The sequence below is a fragment of the Vicugna pacos genome, chromosome 20, assembly GCF_048564905.1.
Source record: "Vicugna pacos chromosome 20, VicPac4, whole genome shotgun sequence".
In the NCBI taxonomy this organism is placed as follows: domain Eukaryota; kingdom Metazoa; phylum Chordata; class Mammalia; order Artiodactyla; family Camelidae; genus Vicugna; species Vicugna pacos.
In genome coordinates this window covers 326,500-351,385 of record NC_133006.1, presented here as the reverse complement: position 1 = coordinate 351,385, position 24,886 = coordinate 326,500, and the positions used below count along the sequence as shown (strand labels likewise).

Genomic DNA, 24,886 nt, shown 5'->3' with positions numbered 1-24,886 from the left:
AGGCTCCTTATCCCAGCCTGCCATGTCCCCACATGGTCTGACTCCTACCTGTACCACACTTCCCTTGTCACTCTCCTCCAGCCCTGGCAGACTGCCCTCTGATTCTTGAACAGGCCACACTCACTGCACTTCATGTCTGGCCCTTAGAAATACCCATTACTTTCTGAGCATGGCTCTGCTTTCACAAGATGGGCTGCATTGTCACTAGAGAAGTCAGTGTGGAGGTTCCTTTAAAAACTGAAAATGGACTTAACTCATGATCCAGCCTTCCCATTCCCGGGCATATGTCAGAAGAAAACTCTAATTCAAAAAGTCACATGCACCTCAATGCTCACAGCAGCAGTATTTATAATAGCCAGGACATGGCAACAACCCAAATGTCCATTGACAGGTGACTGGATAAAGAAGTAGTAGTATATTTATACAATGGAATACTACTCAGCCATGAAAAAACAAATAATGTCATTTGCAGCAACATGGATGGACGTAGAGATAGTCATTCTAAGTGAAGTAAACCAGAAAAAGAGAAAAATGCCATATGATATCACTTATATGTGGAATCAAAAAAAGAAACATATGAACTTAAATACAGAAGATAAACAGACCCACAGACATAGAGAAACAAACTTACGGTTCACAGGGAGAGAAGGAGATGGGAAGGGATAAATATGGGGATTCAAAAAGTGCCCCTCTTGGGGAGTGATGGAAATGTTAGCTATCTTGATCGTGGTTATGGTTTTCTGGGTGTAGACATTTATCAAATTCACCAAGTAGTACATGTGAAATATGTGTATTTTATTGTACAGGTATCATACCACAATAAACGTGCCCTTAAAAAAAAAAACAGGAAAACACTGGCAGCATTTTGTCCTACGTTTTTATGTGTCTTAAGTGAGTGGGTCTTCAAGATTCTGGTCTGCCATATTTTCTGAACCAGAAGTGCCCTCCTTCCCTTTTCTTTGGTAAACTGTCAGTGGGTGGCATTTATTCCCATGGCTTCAACTGCCCTCTGTCCAATGATTAACTGTCAAATCTTTTCCAGCATGGACATCTCAGTTCAGTCCCAGAAATATATTTCTAATTGACAAGTAGACATTCACATTTGGTTAGCACATAAAAATCTCAAGCTCTGTTTGTCTGGATTTACACTCGCCCAGAACTAGTTTTACTTTTTCAAACAATGGCATCACTGTCCCATCTCTTTTCTGTGCCAAACATCTGGGAGTTTTCCTTTACTTTTCCACTCCCTCACCCCCATCAGTACTACAATTCTATTCCTTAATGTCCCCCAACTAAGTCCCTGCTCCTCGCTCCCCACTGCATTAATTCCCACCCCTTTCTAGTCTCCCCAGTGCTGTACTTTAGAGTGAACAATCCACTTTGCTCACTTTTAATGACTAATCTGTGTCACTCTCCTCCTTAAAACCGCAAAGAATTCCACGCTGCGTGTGTGAGGAAGTCCACGCTCTCTGATTTAACGTCACACCTTCTCATCACCTCATTGCTGCTTTTTTTCAGCCTCAGCTTCCGTTAGTTCCTCACAGCCTCTAGCCTCACTGACGTTCCTTCCCTAAGTGCAAAGTGCTCTTAGACATGACCAGGGGTCTGCACGAGACACGCAAGCTGCTGAGAATCCCGTCCCCACCATGCACTCTCCTGGTCTACAGATTTGCTGGAATCCGTCAGATGTCAGTGCAGAAAGCATTTCCTCTCTGACACCTTCCCTATCTTCTAGAACACAGCCCCAGGCAGTGCAAGAGCCCCTCTGAACATATAGTATATATGATGCAAAGTGACTCTTACCACATTGTTTTGAAAATCTATTTAAATTTGTATCTTCCACGACACACTGTGATCTCCTTGAGGGATGGGGGGCTGTGTGGTATTTGTCTAGACAGCTAATGTCTGGCATAGACCCCGGGCCATCGGAAACAGTGTGCTGACTCATCAAGAAGACTTGTCGTCTTTGCGATGTACGAAAGACTACATGCTCTCTGATCTTACACCATCCGGCAAGGGTCAAGATAATTTCACATAGAACTACAGAGGCAAAATATGTGTATTCTTTTCCTCTTTGTGAGCCCGAGATCATAGGCATCCTGGAACGGAGGTGTCACTCAAAGCTGTCTGTCCCCTAGGCTGTTACGCCCAGCTTCAACATATTTTTTGAAGTTGTAGGGATACGTGTACATCACCCCGTCTTAGAGCAAATGGTGCTTCAGCCTGACCAAGTTTAATGTCCATATAAAAATCAGAAATCTTCCAAACTGAAGCCTGAAGAAACATTTCCCTTTTCTCCTTCCAGTCTGTGTGTCATCTGCACCCCACATCCCCACTGCTCATCTGCGTCAGGCCACGTTCTATCTAGAAACATTTCCGGTGGGACACTTGGACAAGAACTAATTACAGCAGTAATGAAACTGGTCCCATGAACGTAGGCTCTGCACAACAAGGATGTTTGACGGGAGGCCTCAGCCGCGGCCTGCAGGGTCTGTTCACGTTTTCTGCCTGGCTTCCCTGCAGATGTTGTGCAGAAAATGAAGCCTGCAGTTAAAGTCATAGAAGGCCCAAGAAATCCAGAATAAATGGAGTGAAATTCATCTCCTTGGGAATATTTTTGAAAACCATCCACTAATAAGAAGAAGAGATTTAAGAGGTACGTTTCAGACCAGATGATGTCCAACTGCAGGTGGGTCAGTTTTGTCATTGTTGCTCGCTAGTTGGCTTTCTGCTGCTTCTAACATGCCGCCTGTAAGAGAAGTGGCCTGAGTCGGCCCTCAGAGCAGAAAGGTGAGCTGGGCCTGGAGACAGCCAAGCTCCTCTGCTGTGTAGTGACCCGCTGAGAAGGAAGGGTTGGCCCAGAGCTTCCTCTGACTCTCTCCCTCAGTTATAAACTCTATGAAGGGAAAATGGAACAAAAATCTTAATTCAATATGGTATTGTCAAAGTATAAAAATAATTGTCTTTGGAGGGGATGGTATAGTTCAAGGGGTAGAGTACATGCTGGATTCAATTTGCGGTACCTCAATGTAAAAAAATAATAAAAAAAATCTTTAAAAAAAGAAAAATAACGAAGAAGAAAAGAGATCTCAAACAACCCCAGTTTAAAAAGAAAAAATTCCTTTAAAAATAGTAGTCAGCTAGGCCTTTTGCTAGACTAGGAGTTTGGGATTAACAGGTACACACTACTATGTATAAAATAAATAACCAACTCTCAGGTCCTTAATAAATTAGTTCAACCTGAATCCTTTTTCTTTTTTCCCCTAAGCAACCCGTGGAAGCCTCTGAAATTCTCATCTTATAAAAGAATTCATTTAAAGGTGGTTTGAAAGTTACTGGTTAAAACAGTTATTTGTGGTTCCATGAATATAGGTCTAGTAAGAAAGACAGACAGTAAACCAGTAAGCAAATAAATATATGATGTACTGCCAGGTACTAATAATTGCCACAAAGAAACATAAAGCATATTAGGAGAGAAAATGTTTGAATAGGAAATATGTGTGTGCTATTTTAAATAATCTGGTCAGATAAGTCCTCTCTGAGGGTAAATAATTTGAACAAAGTCCTGAATAAAGCAAAAGAATAAGCCACGTAGGTAACAGACAAGAAAAGCCTCCCAGGCCGGAAGAAGTGTAAGTACTAGACTTGGAGTTAGAAACGCAGCTGTCCTGGTGGGGACCATCGGGGCGGTGAAGATGGGCTGGAGCAGAACGGTGAGAGCTGAGGCTGCAGAGATCGGTGAGGGCCCGGATCACATAGGGCCTTGGTAGGGACTCTGGATATCCTTCTGAATACAATGGAAAATCACGAAAGTATTTTGCAATGTGGAACTACTTGATCTGATTCATACTTTAATAAGACCGTTGTGGGTAACGTATGGGGAATAAGCAATGGAAACAGGGCAAGGTAAGCTGATGGGAAGCCAGTGGGAAGAGTGCTGCTGACCTGGAGAGAGACACCGAGGTTGGACTGGGATGATGGCGGGAGACGGGCAGAAAGGGGGACACGATTTAACAGTAACGGTCACAGGCCTTAATGCTCGAGTTGGACACAGACACAGAGTGGTACAGGGTGATGGGTGTGTGATATTTGGGGATGAGCCACAGTTTTTGTGCAGAGACCTGACAGGAGAATAAAGTGGGGACATTGACGTCGGTAAGAAAGGTTGGTGGGTTTTGAATTCCCCCTAGAGTCGCGTCTGTTTCTCTGTACATGACGTCAGCAGAGCAGGGATGGGTGTTCCTACTTCTGCAGAGAATTGCGTGTCCTCCTCATCGACTAATTCGAGAGGCCGACCTGCCCATCCAATTGCAACATCTTGAATCTGCTTCTTTCTATCCAGGAGGAGATTTCCAACTAAGATGCCAATCAAAAATTCCCGTGTCCAGAGTTAGAGATTTGTGCCTTTGGGAGGGTCTCAGAGATGCCTCCACAGAGGCTCGGTGTGCTCTCTCTCCCTCAGAGAACACAGTTACCTTCAGTCCGCTGGGTCTCAGCAGAGAAGATTTCACACATAGCCCCTCTCAGGCCCTGGGGACCAACCTCCCGCTTGGCCGAGCTCTGAAAATGAGCACGAGTTCCGGGCAAAGGGCCTTCTCCAGGGGGCCATCTGGCAGATTACATGAGGACAGTGTACAAAAGGGTGGGAGGGTTGATGGTATAAATGCATTTTAATTTTTGGTCTGAAACTGATTCTGTCCTTCCGTTTTGTTAAGCAAGTGTTCTTAGGCCAGACATGATTCTCCTTTTTTCTTTATATTTGATCATCCAAGAGGTTTAGATAGGGGATTTGTTTTAGGGTAAGAATCTTTAAAAAAAAACCCTTGCAAATAGCGTCTTGTTAGGCATTTTGACAAGTGAATTCTCCAGGCAGTATTGAACCCCCTTGTTCCTCCAGGGGGTCTCCAAAGGTATACATGTTCCAAATCAGACCCAAAACCAATGAGACTTTTCTTTTTTTTAAGAACTTCACCATGGACAAAAGATGTCACTAAAGAAGGTGAGAAAAGAGCAGGTCCCCATAATCCAGAGTCCCTCCCAAAGAGCCCACAGAAGTAAAGAGGAGATGAACGAGAGAAACGTTTTATTTATGCACACGCAGGAGCCAACCAGAAAAGTAACTACCATGTTAAATGGTGAAAGTTAAAGGCTTTTTTATCAACCTAACTTAATAGGGAAAAGGGAAAGGAGAGAATTGGCTTCCATGACAGCTTTTCTTCTGCATCTTTTGAATCTCAGTTATCTTCAGCTTAAAGAGGTTTTGTATTAACCGTGGGTTCCATCTGACTTTCCATTCCTCAAACTTTGTTCTTCTTTTTCAAGATTCACTCATGTATTCTGACCTCCTGGATTTTCCACGTGAATTTTAGATTGATTGTCAATTCCTGCAAAATACCACCTGGGATTTGGGTAGGCATTCTTTGAATCCTTAGATCTATTCGTGGACCTTTGTCATCTTAGTAGAATGAAGCCTTCTGCTCCATGAATATGGGATTATTCTCTTTGAATATAGGTCTTAATTTCTCTCAACACACTCTCTCATCTATTGTAGTCTTCAGTGTCCAAGTCGGGTACTTCTTGCTCACCTGTATTGGATGCTGATTGAGAAGAGACACGACCTCCTGGAGAACCTCTGCTTCCACTGAGCTGACATGGAACTGAGTCCTGAGAAGGCTTTAAATTCTTTTAAAAATAGGATTAATGTACTTTAATTACTCCATAGATGAGTAATGAATGGGTCACATTAGCATAGGATTTTAATCCTTTTAGAATTAGTAGAGTAATACAGACACAGTACAAAAAATTGAAATATTGCCTAAAAAAGAAGTGATTTGTAATTCCCACCCACAGCGGTGTCTGTCATGAATGATTTGGTGCTTATGTCTCAGTCTCTGTGTCTCTCAGTATGTCTCTCTCCATCTCTGTCTCTCACACACTCACAATCAGGTCAATTTCCATCTATATTGATTTCACACACATGTGGTCGTGCAGATGGGACCCTGGATGCAGAGAGTGGGTCTGCATACTTCCACCCTGAGGCCTCCCTTGACATTGGGTTGAGACCAGGCACCCACTTTTCCAACTGAACAGCATTCATTCATCCACATGAACCAGAACGAATGGACCCCATCCCCTCTCCATCAATATTAGTGTTGCCTTAATTCCGACTGTTTCAACCAGTGCTGTGATGGACACCCTTGAAAAGGCATCTTTGAATAGGTGTGTAAGGATTTTATTGGGATGAACTGCAAGTATCAGATCTTCTGGGGAAGAGATGCATCTGTGGCCCTTTGATGCGTCCTGCACCCTGTTCTCCTGAAGAGGAGTGTCCCTTCACTCTTCCCTCCAGGGGATCTGCTGGAGCCTCTGCCTGCTTACATTGTCACCAGGGCTGGTTGTCACCTGACTAAAGAACTGCCAGTGTGATGGTGACCGATGCTGTCTCTGCAGTGTTTCTCTCTGCCTCTGTTCTCACCTGAGAGGTCAAACATCTCTAACACACACTGGCCACCTGCATTGCCTCTCATTGGAACTGCCCATGCCTGTTCTGTTTCTGTTTAGAACACTGAGTTTCAAAAGGATTTTGGACTACAGGGATGGGAAAAATTTCTCCAACCTTTGGTTATGAGGAATGAATTTTCCAGGTTGTGGTTTGCCTTTCAAGCAATTTTTCTGGGCTTTTACTAATTTTTTTGATTCGTTTTGTTTTGTTTTTGCCACAGGAAGAGCTAAGCATCTCCCTTGTGTCTTCTGGCTGTGGTGTCACAGGGGGAACAGCAGTGTCTACCCTGAGATTATGCACAGAGTTACCAAAAGGGCTTCATTTTGTGCATCACATCTTTAATCCCCCTGGATATCCCCTGAAAATAATAAAAATGCTGTTTCAAGTGAAAACAAACAAAAATCCTCAGCCCCAGGTGAAAACATGTGGGCAGGAAGGAAAAAATCCTTTTTTAAAATTTCATTGGCAGGGAACAACCAGTAGAGGTAAAGACACGCAAAGAGAAAGAGGACTTGGGGTTGTCAGGGGCTGGGTGAGGAGGGAGGGGAGTGCATGCTCTGGATCCAAGGTTTCACTTTGAGGAAAGAAATAGTGTGAAACTAGATGGTAGTGATGGTCGCACAACATTGTGAATACCCCTAATGCTCCTGAATTGCATAATTTAAAAGGGGAAAAGTCTATATTTTATTACATGAAACTCTAAAAAGAAAAATAAAGGATGTCATAAATGATGTGAAACAAGCAAAGGAAACTAAAGAAAATGAAACAAAAACATCTCCAGCGGAAGGGACGTCAAGTTTGTGGGGGGACTGACGGTGGGATTTTGGAAAACATTTTGGAGAAGAAGGTGTGGGTGGGTGCAGAGGGGGCTCTACCCCAGGTGGTGGTGATGCCTGAACTGGTTCTCCATTGCCCAGCAGTCCAGCTGCAGATGCAGGTTCAGGAAGAGCTGCAGGAGCGGCAGGAGGTAGCTCGAGGTCTCCTGCAGGATCCAGTTCGTCCCATTTTTGGTCTGTGACATCTTCCCCTGCCCCTGCCTCCTCTGTAACTATTGGAAGTGGAGAGAGTTTTAAGTCTTGTGGAAGACCTCATGCTGTGAGAGAGGAAAATTTTACGCACCTGCCTCCCTTTCCATGTGCCTCTACAAGGACAGAAATCTTCCCAGAGCTTTCCAGACAGCTCCCACCCAGAAAGTGCCCACAGGATGTGTTCTGTGACTGAATTTTTCCAGACAGGTGGTCTGAGGCCATTCTTTTTTCTGGTCCCAACAGTAGCCTCTAGGGACACCTCCCTGTGTGGCCCAGCCTTTGCCCCACCCTCACCTACACACATACACCAGCCCTGCCTTTTTGACCTTTGGTCTCTGCTTCGGGGGCTCCTGGTCCTCCACCTGACTTGCAGCGAGGTGGGCACGGTGCTCCAGGTCAGACCAGGGTGTGCTGAGCTACCCGTCAGCCCCGGGTAGGTCCCTGGGAGAGCCCTGGGTGATGTCTGGGTCGGAGGCCTGCCCCACTGATTTGTGGGCCATGGTGGTGGGGACCCCTCCATATCCAGACCCACCAGGAGTCTGCGCTGGCCCTCAGAAGAGTGACACACCAGCCCTTCACTTGGGGAGGGGGCGTTGGTGTTCTTATTCATCAGCTTCTTTTCAATATGTGGTATCTGGCTCTGCAATGATAGTGACCAGCAGCTGACCCAGCATGGAAGTCTCAGAGTCCTTCCCGGCCAGGAACACTCCTGATTCCTTAGACTCTACCCTCTGCTGCTAGATCAGACCAGAACCTTTTTCAGCTCAGACATCCGGGAGGGAAAATACATACCCAGAGAGCATGGGCTCCACCTCGGGCAGCAGGACCCTTCCCAGCCTCTCCACATCTCAGCCAGCCAGCTTTGTCCTGGGCTGTCTATGTGACTGGGCCCCCCAGGCCTCTGTCCTTCTCTTTCTTGAGGCAGATACCCATCCCCAACTTGACTGCTCCACCTCCACCAGGCAGGATGGGGCCGTGTGGCTACCTGGATGGGATCTGAGTGGTGGCCCAGCCTGGAGGGGCCTGCCCTGGGCCTCCCTGTGTTACCTTTGGGTCTCTCTGTCCAAAAGGCCAGAGGTGCCTTGGGTGAGACCTGACCCAGTGCCGGCAGCGTTGGTAGAGACCCTCGCTGCGGGCTTTCTGGGGCCTGCGGCCTCAGGATAATGGAATGCAGCAGAACATGCCTCTGTCTCCAACCAGGTGAGCTGAGTAGGGACTTCTCTACAGAGTGGGTGCCTGGTGACTTCGGTTCCAAGTTCTGTTGGGCTCTATTGCCAGGGAAGTGAGGTCACTTCCTGGGGTCCACTTCTCCAAGCTTCCTCCTGACACAAAGCTCCTCAAGGGCCTTTCTGGGCTTCCAATCTCTCATTTCTCACTCCATGCCATGTCCACACACAGTGACACCAACTCAGGCCCCCCCCATAGCCCTGGGGAGGCCTGGATGCAACCAGTGCCGCAGCTCTGAAGACACAGCTGGGTTCAGACCTGGCTCCCCCTACTCAGCAGTGTTATCATCCTGGACAAGCCATGTGCCTCTCAGGGCCTCCCCAATCCCCCATCAGCACAGTGGGGATCATTCTGGCCCCTGCTTCCTAGAGAACCCATCCTGTCTCTAGACCTAGAAACACCTATTGCTTCTGTCACCCCCACGGGCTCGCATCACAGGGAGATCGTGCACAGACTCAGCAAAGGAAGGACCCCACAGAGGGCTGGCAGAGTTCAAAGCACACCCCACACAGGCCGGGGTCTGCCCTGGGGTCTGGAGAAAGTCCCTTTCCTTGCTGCTTGCTTCCCCGCTCCCAGTCGTGAGACTGAAATTAAATACAACTCTGACATCGTCCGCTCTGGCATACAACCTCCTAGGTCATTCTGTCATGTTGAAATACAGGCCCAGTGTCCCATCTCGGCCTCTGTGGTGGGCTGCCCCACAATGGATTCCTATTTTTTGCCTTCTGTTCCCACACCCTTGTGGGATCCCCACACCCTCCCCTGGAGGGTGGATCGACTTTGGGACCAGGTTCTGACACATAGACTGACTTGTGAAAATGTATGTGAGTTCCACTCATTACCAGCTCCAGTGTTCTTTCTCTCGGTCTCTGTCTCTCAGTGCCTCTCTGAGTTGTCTCTCTCTCTGTTTCTCTGTCTCCCCGTGCTTCTCTGTGTTTCAGTCTGTCTGTCTGTTTTCCTGTATGTATGTGTGTATATATTTATGTGTATATGTGTGTATTTATGTGTGTGTATTGTACGGGTCCAGGGCAGGTCACTTCTGAAAATCCCTTGATGACATATTGATTATTTTGAATTCATGTTACTGAAGAAACATTATCTTTGAAAATTGTGCAAGCACTTTGGTGGGATCTTCTCTAAGGCTCAGCACTGCTAGGGAAGGGATGCACCTGTGGCACTTTGATGTATCCTACACCTTGTTCTGCTGGAGAGGAGCGTCCATTTGCTCTTCCTTCCAGGGTACCTCCTGGGGCCTCTGCCTGCTCACATTGTCACCAGGGCTGGTTGTCACCGGGCTAAAGACCTGCCAGGGTGATGGTGGCCAATGCTGTCTCTGCAGTCTGTCTGTCTGCCTGTGTCCTCACCTGAGAGGTCGAGCATCTCCAGCACAAACCGGCCACCTGCACTGCCTCTCGTTGGAACTGACTCTGTGTGTTTTGTTTCTTTTCAGAACACTGGGCTTCAAGAGCTTTTTGGACCACAGGGATGTGAAGCTTTTTTCCGACCTTGGGTCATGAGGAAAGGTTTTTCCAGGCTGTGGTTTGTCTTTCCAGCTGTCTTTCTTGGCCTTTGTTTTCTGCTTTTGTTTGGTTTGATTTTGCCACAAGAAGAGCTAAGCATCTCCCTTCTGGCTCTGATTTCACACTTAGAACAGCAGTGCCTACCCCGAGATTATACACAGAGTTACTAAAAGGGCTTCATATGGTACGTCTCATCTTTAATCCATCTGGACTTTCCTCTCAAAATACAAAAATGCTAATTCACGTGAAAAAAAAATAATTCACCCGTCCCTACTTAAGATATGTGGGCAGACAAACCAAAAAAAAGCCACCTTTTATACGATTTCATTGATAGGGAACCTCCAGGATAGGTAAAGACATAGAGAGAGAAAGGGGATTAGGGCTTGTCATGGGCTGGGGGAGGTAGGACGTGGGGTGCTCTTTGTATACAAGCTTTTACTTTGAGGAAGGAAATAGTCTGAAACAAGTGGTGCTGGTCTCACAGCACTGTGAATGCACTTAATGTTCCTGAAAATTGCACAATTTAAAATGGGAAAAGGCTAAACTTTATTCTTACTATCTTAAAAGAAAAATTGAATATACTATAATAGAAAAGAAAAAAATCTGACTCCATAGAAGATCTGTCCTTTTGGCTTTAACCCTTTGCCCTCTTTTCTAGGCTTAGTTTTACTAGCTCTGCACCTTTGTAAAACAATGTTGCCTTTAGCCTTAAATATACAGGAGAGCCTACTTTCAAGGCTCTGATTTTTAAGGATATTAACACTTTTGCACTTATATAAAGACAACAGGTTGTAGAATAGAAAACTACTTTTGTTTTGTTAGAGGACTTACAGAGGCCTGGTCTACATAAACAGTTGTAAACCAAGATAATGGCGGACTAATATATTGGAGAACTATCTTCCACATGTCAACTTCAGGCTCTTATTCTGCTAAAAAGTGGAGGGGCTGTGGTTGGTTGTTACAAACTTGTCGGTGTAGAAATTCCTTGTTCTTGGAATCCTTTGCAGCTGTCCACGTGGGTCAGATCATGGTGTTTCTGCAAAACCTGCAACAAAACTAACTTTTTCTATTCTGCAACTTGTTATCTTTATAGGAGTGCAAAGTGTTAATATCCTTAAAGCTCAGACTTTTGAGAATAGGCTCTCCTGTTTATTTCAGGCTAAAGGCAACCCTGTTTTACAAAAAGTGCAGAGCTAGCAAGTCTAAGCCTAGAAAACACTGCAGAGGGTTAAAGAAAAGGAACAGATCCAATATGGAGTCAGATTTGTTCTTCTCTATTACAGTGACTTTTGGTGAGAGCTAAGTGGATGATTCCTGGGTGGTTCCTCCACTGTCCCAGGCTGGATTTCAGGCAGGATCCTTGCCAGGTTCACCATGATTTTGGACCTAATCTACCGCAGAGAAACTGACAATTATTGGATTAAAATTACCTTTCAAAATCCCTTCAATTGCCTGTAAACTATACCACAGCAGGGGATGTCTCATTGGCCAGTCAACTGCCAGTCTCCCCTGATGCAAGGGACAAGCGTCGCGGTGAGATCCATGGTGGCCTGGCCAGTGCACCTTCCTACTTTGCTCTAAAGCTTTGGATTCCTCACTTTGACACTTTAAAAACTCCCTTTCCTCTTCCCTCTGGCCTGGTGTGAATGAACAAGGTCCCTGCACCCACCTGTGCTGAGTCCATGCCATGCACACAGCCCCATGCACACAGCCCACCATCTGCTGTGTAACCCTGGGATCAAGTGCAAACTCTGAACTCCCCCACACCAAAGGTCCGCGTGCCCAGTGCCTCCGCCCTAGGGGTCCAGATCACCATCAGTACCATCAACCACCCAAAGCCCAAGGCCAGTGGCTGGCAGCCTGGGATCAACCTGACCCATCGGGTCAGTTGAGGCACAGGCTGCGGGGATCAGGGTGCCAAGGCGGGAATTGGAACCACCTTCAGCCCAGCCTGCCTCACCCTGTAGTCTCAGACATTAACTATGAAGGTGCACACTAGGCTCGATCCCCCACTGGTGGCAGTAGTCATCATTACTGGAGCACGGATTTCCCCACCCCAACCACAGGGTGAGGGGTGAGTGAGTGAGCTCAGAGTAGGGGTGCACTCAGATTGAAGGGGATCCCATGGTGTGGGGGTACAGGTTGAGAGGTGTGGGGCCCGATCAGAGTGGAAATGACCTGGCTGAGAGGTGAGGGGGATAATTTCAGGTTGTTGGGTGTCCTGTGTTGAGGCATGAGGGGTAAGCTTGTGGGTGTAGGGGCCATAGGTTAGGACCTAGCAGGATGGAGTGTCAGGGCAGGGACAATGGTGTGAGGAGAAGGAGCCCTGTCTTCAAGGTCTGGTGGGAGACTGGGCCTGGCCAGTGGTGGGAGGGTAGTAACAGGGAGGGGAAGTTGATCAGGGGAAGTGGGGCTGGGTGGGTGAGGCCTAGCCTAGGGCAGTCGTGGTTCTAGTTCTGTGCCAGGACCCAGTCGGTGGCTGGGTGAAGGCTCTGGGGATGGAGACCCAGCGGGACAAGCAGGAGGGGCCCCACCTGGCTCCTCCCGGCCCCAGCGGCCAGGGCCGGTAAAGCAGGAGACCCACCCGAGCAGTTTGCGCTGCGGGCGGGAGGAGGAGGGGCGCGCACGCGCAGACGGACAGACGCGCGGACGCCGGAACCCACCCAGAACGCGTGGAAGCTGGCGGCAGCCGGTTGCTCCTGGACCAGCTCCTGGAAGAGGAACACGGCCTGGGGCCTGGGCCGCCGCTTGCCCGCGGCTCGGCTGCCGCTGCCGGACAGTTAAGAGGGCGCTGGTAGGGGCGCGCTTCTCGGGGACCCGGCGGGTGACGCCTGTGCTGTGCAGCTGAGGATGCGCCCAGGGAGGGGTGCGGAGGTGAGGTCCCGGCCGCGCGTCCCGTTAGGACCCAGAGGCGGGTCCCAGCCGCCGCTGTGGTTCGTGGTAACCCCGGTATTAGTAGTTCCTGAACACCGCGTTTTTGCCGCCGCTTCTACCCGGGTTTAGGAGAGCAGGTACAGCCCCGGGAGTTGGGAGGGCGCGTGGACGGTTCCAGAGCATCTCCGACTGGCCCTCAGACGATGGCCTGCTCCTGGCAGGCGGGTGCGGTGCGGTCGCGGGGCCTCGGATGGAATGGGGACTGCCCCATGAGAGCCCCTGGATTTGCTCCCATCTTACCCGTGGCCTGACCTTGGGGGCGGCCTCTAAAGACCCAGGTTAGTGGGACTCAGGTTACAGGTCAGTCTGCTCCTGGGAGATGGGCTCGGTGCGATCAGTGTGCTGGGATGGCTGCAGCAGCAGCGGGAAATTGTTGCAACCCCCGCTCTCACAGGGCAGCCCCAATCCCGCCATAGCAGCCGCCACCTTTCCCTGACAGCACAGCACCCGCCTTCCAGGAGCAGGCTGACCTGTAATCTGAGTTCCACGAACCTGAGGCAGCAGAGGCCAAGCTCAGGCCATGCGCTGGGGAGTTTGAAGCAAATCCAAGGGCTCCCATGGGCAGACCCCATAACCCGCCACTGCCTTTGACCACACCGTGCCCTCCTCCCGAGAGCAGGCTGACCTGCGGACCGTGCCTGGAGCAGCAGAGGCCGAGCCCTTGACAGGCCGTGGGGGAGATGGGGGCAAATCTACCAGCTTGCCAGGTCGCTGCCCATCTCCCTGCCGCTGCCCCATGTTCGTGGACCACTTGTTTTCAAGTCAGTGGTTTCCTGAGAGGCAGGCGTGGTGCAGTCAGGTGGCGGGGGCTGCAGGGAGGGGTGCTGCCCCAAGGGGAGCAGGTGGACTTGCTCCCATCTCCCCTAGGGCCAGACCTGGGGACGGCCTCTGCTGCCCCAGGTTTGCAGGACGCATGTCATGTCCGCCTGTCCCTGGAAGGAAAGCTCAGTGTACTCGGGGCAGCCTCAGTGGCTGACAAGGATTTTAGAAGTCGGCTCTAGCCCAGCATAACTAACTCTCCTTTCTTCTCTTGCTTCCTCAGTTGGTGGCTGTATCGGCTTTTTCATTACAGGTTATTGCTAGATAATGAACATAGGTTTCTGTGCTATATAGAAGAAACTTAACTTAAAATCTCTTTTTATATATAGTGGCTGACATTTGTAAATCTCGAACTCCCAAATTTATCCCTTCCTATCCCCTTTCCCTGGTAACCTTGACTGTTTACTAAGTCTGCAAGTCTGTTTCTGTTCTGTAGATGAGTTCACAGTGTCTTTTTCTCTCTTTTTTTACATTGCACATATGAGTGGTATCATTTGGTATTTTTCTGTTTCTGGCTGCTTTCACTTAGAATGATGATCTCTAGCTCCATCCATGTTGCTGCAAATGGTTTTATTTTGTCCTATTCATGGTAGAGTAGTATTCCAGTGTATAAATATGCCACAACTTCTTTATCCAGTCATCTGTTGCTACATTTAGCTTTCCTCCATGTCTCGGCTATTGTATACAGTGGTGCTGTGAATACTGGTGTGCAGGTATCTTTTCACATTGGAGTTCTTTCCAGTTATATACCCAGATGTGGGATTGCTGGGTCATAGGGTAAGTCTACTTTTAGTTTTTTCAGGGATTTCCATGCTTTCCATAATGACTACACCAAACTAGATTCCCACCAGCAGTGTAAGAGGGTACCCTTCACTCTACAGCCTCTCTAGCATTTATCATTCATGAACTTCTGAGCGATGGCCATTCTGACTGATGGGAGCTGATACTTCATTATAGTTTTGATTTGAATTTCTCAGTTTATTAGTGATATCGAGCATTCTTTCATGTGCCTATTGGCCATTTGTGTCTTCATTGGAGAAATGCTTCTTTAGGTCTTCTGCCTATTTTAAGATTGAGTTGTTTGTTTTTTTGTTATTAAGTTCTATGAGCTGCTTATATATTCTGAAAATTAAGCCTCTGTTAGTCGTATCATTTGCAAATATTTTCTCCCATTCGTAGTTTGTTGTTTCCTTTTGTTTTACTTATGGTTGTCTTTGCTGTGAAGAAATTTATGAGTTTAATTACGTCCCTTTTGTTTATTTTTTTCTCTTATTTCCATTGCCTGGGTAGATTACCCTAGGAGAATGTTGCTAAGATTTATGTCAGATAATGTTTTGCCTATGTTTTCTTTTAGGAGATTTATCATGTCTTGTCCATCTGCATCTTAAGTCTGTACTCAACATCTGTGCTTCAGTTTTGAATTTTGAGCTTCTTAGAGAAAACCTACTCTTAGCTCATACGTCAGATTCAACATGTCTAAAGCTGATTTCATAATCTTTTTTCTTGCAGCGTCTCCACTTATTCAGTGGGATAATCATTCTTCCGGTCTTGAATACACAAAGGCTTGGAGTGGTCTTTGATTTGTCTTTCTCTCACCACCCTCCACATTTTGTCAGCTTCTTGAACTGTATGTTGTTGGTTTCAAGTGTCTATTCTGATTGCTGATACTCTGATGAAGAGCTTTCATCCCTGATACATGAATTTTTCCTTCTGCTGAATTCTTGGATATTCTCTCCCCCCCTTTCAGTCAACCTAGAGTTTTGGTGCTCCAACATCTACAGTCAAGTCAAAGACTTAACACAACCAGATCTCAGCCAGGGAGTCTCGACCCTTCATCATTTTGGACTTACATTATTTTTTCCAATCATTATGTAACTTAGCCTCCTAGGGTAACCTGTGCCTTATTAAAAACCAGGAGTCACCAGCCTTTTCCTATCCAGTCCTCAGTTAAAACAGATTAGAATTGCCCTGAGAACTAGTTGGAGCCCCATCCCCTTCATAGGGTCTTCCCTATTTATTCCAAATACTTCTAGCTCTTCTTTGTATTCCTGTACTGTTTATGATCAGTAGCCTGTAATCTTGGATTTGAGTACTGACTTGGTACCATTCCTGGGTGATTTCCAATGTGTCTCCTCACTTAGCTGGTAACTGGAGAAGACTCACTTGTTCAGCCTCCTTTATACCCCTCACCCTGCTTAGCATCGGGCAATAACAGGCATCCAGGCAGTGCTTGCCTTCTTTATTTATTCGCAGTGGTGGTGGTGTGGATTATAGCTAATAACTATTAATTCAGTGTTGCAGTTAAAAAAGAAAGCCAAGAAAATCCAAAAAACTTTATCTCCATGTTCAGTTTAGCGTTTTATCTCAATAGTTTTCTTAAGACTGTGTTTACATTCACATAGTGTTCAGTGCTTGTACAGTTCCCTGAGGCAAGCAGGTGAGATGTCATTATGTTTGACTTTCACGTTACATTTCATATTGGATATATTTGTGTAATGACAAAACCTTATTTTATAAGTAAACAGCCGGAAGCCCAGAGAGACTAAGAGCCTAACCCAGGATCACCTGGTTAGTGTTTGGCACAGGCCAGGACCGCAGTGCACATCTTCCAGCTGATCCTCTTCCAGTGCCTTTTCATTCCACTGCTGGGAAATGTAGCCCCATCAGCCAAACGGCCAAGTCACATTGCTGCCCCTTTACCTGCCAGTGATGGCAGTGCTACAAAAAGTGGCAAAGGAAAGGTCAGAAATAGGAGTGATAAAAGACATGGAAGTGCTGGAAATGGATCCTCAACCTCCTCCTCCCTACTTGAGCGCCTCACAAGTGTCCCACTCTGAGAGTGCTGTTCATTGTTTATAACATAGCCTTAAAATCAGACTGATCTTTTATAGGACATGCTTTTATCCTGGTCCCTTTCCTGCTAGTAGTCACCGTCATGGGCAGAAAGTGCCTGGCTGTGCTCTGTTTGTCACGTAGGTGGGAGGGAAAGTGGGAGAGGGAGTTGGTTGAACTGAAGCCGAGCTTTTTACAGCTCTGTTGTTCTAGGACCAGAGCAGTTCCACTCTTGCTTTCATCACCTCTCCACCTCCGAGTCCCAGCCACCCATTCCTGCCTGCTTCCCCACATGCCACGTCCTGGGGGAGGACAGAGTGGTGGGCAATGCCCCCTCCGCCCTCTGTTCTGGGAGGTGCAGGAGTCTGCTTTAACTTTTGAGCTGTTTTGGTAATTGGGCTTTTCCAGCTTTTCTAGACATCTCCTTTCCAGCTCTGAGAAATTGGAGATGTAACTTAACCATACATGGACTATACTAAAGTATTCAGTGACATTAGTGTCATGTTGTCTGTAATTGTGTTCTGTGACTGGATAGGAGGTTTTTTATCTCACAGGATGCTTCACATCCAATTCTAAAGGCCTAGAGGCTGCAGGTGTAATCCAAGTCCTTACATGTCTGTAAGGTAGACATGAACATTATTTGATAATATGACCATATGTTCATAGATTGCGGTTAGTCCACCGGCTCTGTATCTAATGAAAGTTTAAATATCAAACGCTTGAAGAAAATTTGCGGGCCATGTCTTTTTGCCTGTAAGTAGTTGCAAAAACTGAAATCACAACTCTACCACAAGCCACAGTGTTTCCCAGTAGAGAAAGCCCTCTAATTTTACAACCTCTAAGTAATGCAGTGGTTCTTTGAGTGAGATGAGGGATGCCAGAGTATTTTTTGGGACACTAGAGTGGGATGACAAGTATTCTGGGACTGGTTACAGTTGAATCTCTACTTCCTATATCCTGGACTGATTACAGAGGCAATGTTAGTGCGGTAACCATCTTGTGGATGCAAGTGTAGCTAGGAAGACAACAGAGAAAATAGAAGGGATATAAAGTAATGGAGGGACTTCATAGCAGTACAAATGGCGACTTTGACACCACCAGCTGCTGATGTGAACTTTGCAAGAATTTGTGAGAAGTGGTGGGTGTCATTGCAAGCAGGAGAGTCCTGCAGCTTTTGGGGTGAACAGGCCAAGGGGAGAGCAGATATGGTGGCTATCCAGGGGCTACTTTTGTCCTGAATGTGAAAATGTCCAGTCCCCTGTTCAATTTTGCAGCCACAACTTCACATGACTCAGGGCGTTATTTCCACCAGAATACTATAAAAATATAAACAACCTGTTTCCCAAAGTGTTTGTTCTCGATCTGAGATGATTGTCCTGTGGTGGTAGGTAAGTGGGCGATGGGGCCTATTACATCACCCCCTTTCACTAGAAGTCTACCTCGCTACTTTTCACCCTACTCCTAGAGGTGCTGTCATTCTGTTACACCTAGGCCTGTAAGACCGTCTTGCCTGAATCCTCACGTGAAGAGGGATGGTTATGTGCAGTTTTAAAAAATTGCTTGGGTCATGTGGTCCTTTGTTCCTTCCAATGGAAATCACTATTCCAGAGCAAATAGTATGCCTCCATAGAAAGTATATTGTTTGTAAGTTGTCTTCAGAGGTTTTGCAGTTGGTTTAAATATTTGCTTGGTGATGGCATCTTGATTGATTGAAGGAGGCAACCCTCACTAGGGGCATTGTGTGCTTTCTGTCTGAGAGTTCCTTTACTGGCAGCAGAGTGTTCGTAGGCAGAGTTAGAAAGTTACCTGGTCTGAGAAGCCGAATTTGCCCGCAGCTGGGAATTGGCAGAAGAGTCTGTTATGGAAGGAAAGCTTTAGGATTATCTGGTAGCAGAGTTCTGGGATCCAAACCCCGGGAAACCTCAGCTTTTGTAGAGTATGTTCTGTAACAATAGGCTATAGGATAATTTTTACACTTGTTATAGGATGTAGAGTTGGGGAAAGGCTTAAAAGTGAAAGAACCTTAAAAGAGAATCTCCGAATATTTTAAAGAAGACAGTTCTCAGAATGAGAGCTTTTCTGGAAAAGACTAGCTCTTCACTTCACAGGGGAAGCAGGGAGCAGGTGTAACTGCACTTACGGTAACTTAAAAGGTAAACCTTACCCTCCCACTTAGCTGTTTCCTGGTGTAGGTTCATCTCCCACATCTGTAGTTTTAGACCTGATGTGTCATTTTCTGGTACTCCATTCTGCTTCTTAGTGAGAGACTGACCCAAAGTCACATAGCAATTGAAAAATTGTGCAAAGGTCTTTATTGTTAAAAATGTAGACCTGTGGCAGGGTGCTGCATTTGCAATTGACTTTCAGTACAGAGAACACTGAAAAGAATGCAGTGTTATTTCTTTTTTTATTCCTTTAAGCCTTTGAATAGAAGGTTTTCTTTGCAGAGTTTCTGGAGTACATCAGAACAAGCAGGAACTAAAATAGCTTTAAGAAATCTCCAGTATAGACGTTGCTTATAGTGTGGTATCTGTCTTATGTTAATTCTTTAAAGCAGGAAGTTGTAACTCTCAATTTCTTAAGCAAATATAAACATTCTTGACTCTTATTGACATTCTTTGTGGGGTGAAGCTGCTTTTGCTTCCATTCTGAGCCTTCTATGATACTTCTACCAGTCCTCAGTATTTTATTTTCCCTCTGTTGTGAACTTGTTTTTAAATTTGAAGCAGATATAAATATCATTAACTTGCTACATATGTAGATATTCAGTGTTACATAGTCAGAAAGTTTGTGTACATCACACGTATCTACATAATTCCCCCCTTTCCAACTGTGTTCCTGATGAAAGGATGGTGGGAAATGGCATTATGGGCATATGTCTTACAGTACACAGTGTTTCCCTTGTTCCCTCTACCATATCTGGATGTTCTTTCATCTTTCAGCTTCTAGACTTACTTGCTCTTTTTCTTAAGCCAGGTGTATCTCATCCCCCTGCGCACACACACATGTGTACACACACACACATTCTACCGTAGGGAGTAGCGTGCACCATCCAATTCTCCCACTCCAGCTCTGGACCCACCCACTGGAGGCAGTGTCTTGCACGAATTCATTTGTAAGTTGCTTTTTAAAACTCGAGTGGTCAGGAATTAGGACTGATATCCACACCTACTAGGCAGGCCCTCAAGGACAACTTCTATGGTTAATGCCAGGTTATCTTAATGTTTGACTACCTGGGTTTCATGTCTTCCTGTGCCACCTGTGTGACCCATGATTCCCACATTTCTGTCTCCTGCTAGAATTTTTCTCTCCAACTCTGGACTCTTACAATCTTCTACTGATTTGACACCTTCAATTGAAACTCTGATATCTTAAAAGCAACATGTGTAAAAACTGAGCCCTTTGTTCTCCTACCCCCCAAACTGGTTCTTCCTGCAACCTCCCCCATTCAGTTAGTGGAAACTTAATCCATCCAGCTGCTTGGGTTAAAAAGCTTAGAGTTACTCTGACTTTCACTGACATACCACATGAATTCTGTCAATAGATCTGGTTTAACACTGCCTTTAAACCATATCCAGAACCCAGCCACTTCTCACCATGGCTCCTGCCTCGACTGCTGCTTCCCTGCCCTGAGCCACTGTCCTCTCCTCCTGCACAGCCCTTTTCAGAGGCTTCCCACCTTTCATCTCTGACCCGTTTTGACTATTCTCACCCGGCAGTCAAGTGAGCCTCGAAAACCTAAGTTAGATAGTGTCGTCCTTCTGCAGTGCCTCCCCATTTCACTCTGGGTAAAAGCCACAGTCCTTACAACGTCCTCCAAGGCCATGAAGGACCTGCACTGACCCTTCTCCGCAGCTCCAGCCGTGTCCCCATTCTGGAACATGTGAGGTGTGCGCTGCCCTTGGTGATGGTTATTCCGTCCACCTGGGACTTCTTACCTCCAAGTCTTAGTTCTAACCTCAGTCCTCAGTGTGGCCTGCTCTGGTATTTAATACAACATCACCCTCATCCCATACCCTCAACTCTCTTTACCTTGCCCTTTTTTGATTTTTCCATGGTTCCTCTTTCCTAACATGCCACCTCCTCTGCTGCTCTGTTGTGTGAATTGTCATCTCCACCCCCATCCCAGCTAGACTCCAACCAAGCTCCGTGAGGACAGGAATTTTGTTTTGTTTATTGATCTATTCCAAGTGCCTAGACTAGTCCTGGGTACATAGTAGGCAGTCAAAAATTATTTGCTGAATAAATTTAAAGACTATTTTAAAAATGAATCATCCTTTCAGGAACGGGTGAGGATCGGAAGCTGCATGAAGGAAAATGGTGCAGTAAATATTGATATTTGCCTGTTGTTCTTTGTGTGATATATATATGTGTTTTAGTCTTAATTTGGTATCCCAGTTTCTTAATTTAATAGCTGTATTAAGGTGCAATTTACAGGCCATAAAATTCACACATTATAATTGTACAAGTCAGCCATTTTATCTATTTCTAGATTTGTGCAACTTTGTCCTCATAAAGTCCCCTTGTGTCCGTCCATATGCAGTTTGCCCTCCCCTCAGTGGCACCCTGATTTTATTTCTTTTTTTTTTTTTGGCAATCACATCTCAAACGGATAATTTACACAGCAGTACTAATATAGCTTTGCACTTTTTGAAATGACACACTTAAATATGAAATTAGCGGTCATTGCTGAATGTAGGTAGCAGTATCCGACATTGGTGAAAAGAATGGACTTGAGTGTCAGACTGGCTGCAGTCTTACCCAGCTCCACCATTTACCAAGTTACCCAAATTATTTTCTGCCTCAAGCTCTTTATCTGTTATATGGGGGTAATAATAGCAGCTTACAGAGTTGTTGTGAGGATTAAGCAAACAGGGAAAAAAAATTTAGTATAGTGGCCTGCTTATGTTATTACCTAAGAAATGGGCTTATGTTATTACCTAAGAAATAGCCTTGCAGGTAAAGGGCAAAATTCAAATCAGTTTCTAAAGTATATGTAAAATATAATCCAGTTCCTGCCTGGTTTGTAAACACGTATGCCTACTGAAGAATTTAAAAGCAGGCTAATTTCCAACAGAAAAGATCATTTCTCAGCATTTCTTTCAAAGATAGCTGCAAAATCACTTTTACTAAATGTTCCATGCCCAACTCTTACAGAAATTTGACACCACGGACGTAATTATCTACATTTTTGTTAAAATGATTCTGACCATCAGGAAGTGTTCTCAATTATATTTTAGCCTTTATGTTGAGAAATACTGTGAGACTTCTTCTAAATTAATGGGTGGGGGCATTCATTGTAGCTCTTGTAGCCTGATAAGCCTGCACTAAATTATCTTTTTTTAACTTTTAATTAAAGTAATAAATTAATTTTTTGCTGGGGGGTGGTAATTAGGTTTTTATTTATTTATTTTATTTTTAGAAGAAGTACTGGGAATTGAACCCAGGCCCTTGGGCATGCTAAGAACATGATCGTCCACTTGAGCTATACCCTCCCCCCTAAATTATCTTAAATAAGGTCTTTTTCTCTGTTTTGTTAATTTATGTACAGATGCGCAAAGCAGGGTCATCAGAAGCCTCTCAATCACGAAGATGATAATAGTGAAAAACATTGCGCAGTGACAGTGAATCCTTGGCATATGAAGAAAGATTGTAAAGTCCTGAATGAATTAAGAAGGTATTGTTACATTAACATACGTGTAAGCATGGCTCTCTTACCTTTATTTTTCACTTTATAATGAAGATAATCCCCAACCGTCACGGTTGCTTTGTTTGATAGAGGCCATATCTAAACCCTTTTCTGCAAGTTTTTTAAATAAGAAAGAGCAGCTAATTTATCAGAAGTGTGAATGGTGTAATCTGGTCTGTCTAGTATGGTAGCCACGAGCCACATGTGGCTATTGTGAATTGAGATGTTCTATAAGTGGAAAATACATAATAGATTTTCAAGACTTCGTACAACAAAAATAATGTAAAATATTATTAATAAGTTTTAAAAGTGTCAATCACACTTTTGAAATGATAGTGTATTGGATATTTTGGGATAAATGTAATTATTACTGGAATTAATTTCACTTATTGCTTTTTATTTTCTAAATGGAATTACTGGAAAATTGTGACTTGCACTATGTTTCTATTGAGAGTGCTGGCTTCTAACTTATTGCAAATAATATGAAAAGAAAACTTTGATTAAAAATTTTGTAATTGAGTCGTTGATTTACATCATATTAGTTTCAGGTGTACAAAATAGAGGCTCAACATTTTCATAGATTATATTCCATTTAAAGTCACCATAAAATAATGGCTATATTTCCCTGTGCTGTATGATACAGCCCTGTAACCTATCCATTTTATACGTAGTACTTTTTACCTCTCAATCCCCTAACCCCTCCCTGCCTCCCCTCTTCTCCTTCTCCCCATTGGTAACCACAAGTCTGTTCTGTGTACCTGTGAGTCTATTTCTGTTTTATTATAGTCATTAATTTGTTTTATTTTTTAGATATACATATAAGTTAATACATAGAATATTTGTTTATCTTTCTCTGACTTATTTCACTTAGCATAATACCCTGTAGGTCCATCCATGTTATTGAAAATGGCATTATTTTATTTTTTAATGGCTGAACAGTATTCCATTTGTGTGTGTGTTCATGGTATGTATATATGTGTGTGTATATATATGTATACATGTATATATACATATATATATATATATATAATATACCACAACTTCTTTATCCAGTCATCTGTCAGTGAACATTTGGGTTGTTTCAGTGTCTTGGCTATTTTAAATAGTGCTGCTGTGAACATTGGGGTGCATGTGTCTTTTTGAATTAAATTTTTCTCCAAACATATACCCATGAATGGGATTGCTGGATCACACGGAAGTCTATTTTCATTTTTTTATGGAACCTCTCTTCTGTCCTCCATAGAGGCTGCACCAATTTACATTCCCACCAATCGAGTAGGAGGGTTCCTTTTTCCTTAAAAGGTAAAAAATTCTCTACATTTACCTACCTTCCTTTCAGTTTAGGACACAGTTTGGCAAAAACCAGATAGAATTTAATAGGAGTAAATACAGTATTTATTTTGAATGTCCATGCATTATGGATAGATATGTTATTGATGAGTTGGTTCCCTATTTTTGTAGGTGCAGATGTTTTTATAGCTTCACAGACATTTCAGTCTTGCAGAGAGGAAAATTTCTTTTTATTTTGCTGAACTTGTCCGGGTGTCTTTATCGGACTTGGTCCAGGCCTGCAGAGGTGAATACACATCCAAACCTGAACCATTTGAATGTCTGCAAGATATTAAGAGTCTAGAATATCAGATCTGGACTGTAACTCTGGTAAATGACATCAGTGACTGGACTCAAGAAAACTCCATTTGAGGACAAAACCTTTCATAAGCCAAAAAGGCTTTGAAATTGTGGCAAAGCCAGAGACTTTTGTGCACCACTTATGGCCACAAACCCATGAGGACAACCACAGGCCTTCTGGAGTGCCAAGGAAATTCCATGTGAGGAGTCCAGCACTCACAGGAATCCAACAAGTCCCTGTCTGCCAGAACACTTTCATTGCTACTGTGCTGTTTTGAGTAAATGTCTTTTCATCAGGTTCAAATTGGTTTGTTGTTATTTTTTTGCATAAAGAAACAACTTCTTGTTCCCTGGTGAAAGTAAAAGCCTAACATTTTCTGATTTCTTTTGACAGAGAAAACATGAGCCTGTGGATCTAACCTCATCTGTGATGGTCTGCAGCTGGGAGCAACCAGATCAGTGTCAGTCCCCTTGCAGCCATTGTCTGGGAGCCTGCATGTTCCTTGGAATGGTATTTGAAACATGTCACACTAGCCGTGCCTTCGCTGTGGGCTGGGAGGCGAGTCACTCAGAATCTGCATTATGGAATGTATGTTTCAGATCTACAGTTAGGAGATCTTTTTTAATAGCCAGAGAATATAGTCATAAATATATCTATTAATGTATTTATGCAAGAACATTTTTAAAGATGTTTTTATTATAAAAA

General features: G+C 44.9%; 1 protein-coding gene and 1 long non-coding RNA gene across 1 annotated transcript; one reads left to right on the top strand and one right to left on the bottom strand.

Moving 5' to 3' along the window:
* Positions 1 to 24,886, bottom strand: part of LOC140687542 (trafficking protein particle complex subunit 9-like) — a 518,046-nt gene that overhangs the window by 244,016 nt on the left and 249,144 nt on the right.
* On the top strand, positions 12,956 to 24,739 carry LOC140687652 (uncharacterized). The gene is made up of 3 exons (XR_012062055.1): positions 12,956 to 13,151; positions 22,414 to 22,539; positions 24,575 to 24,739. It is a non-coding gene; the product is annotated as an uncharacterized lncRNA (long non-coding RNA).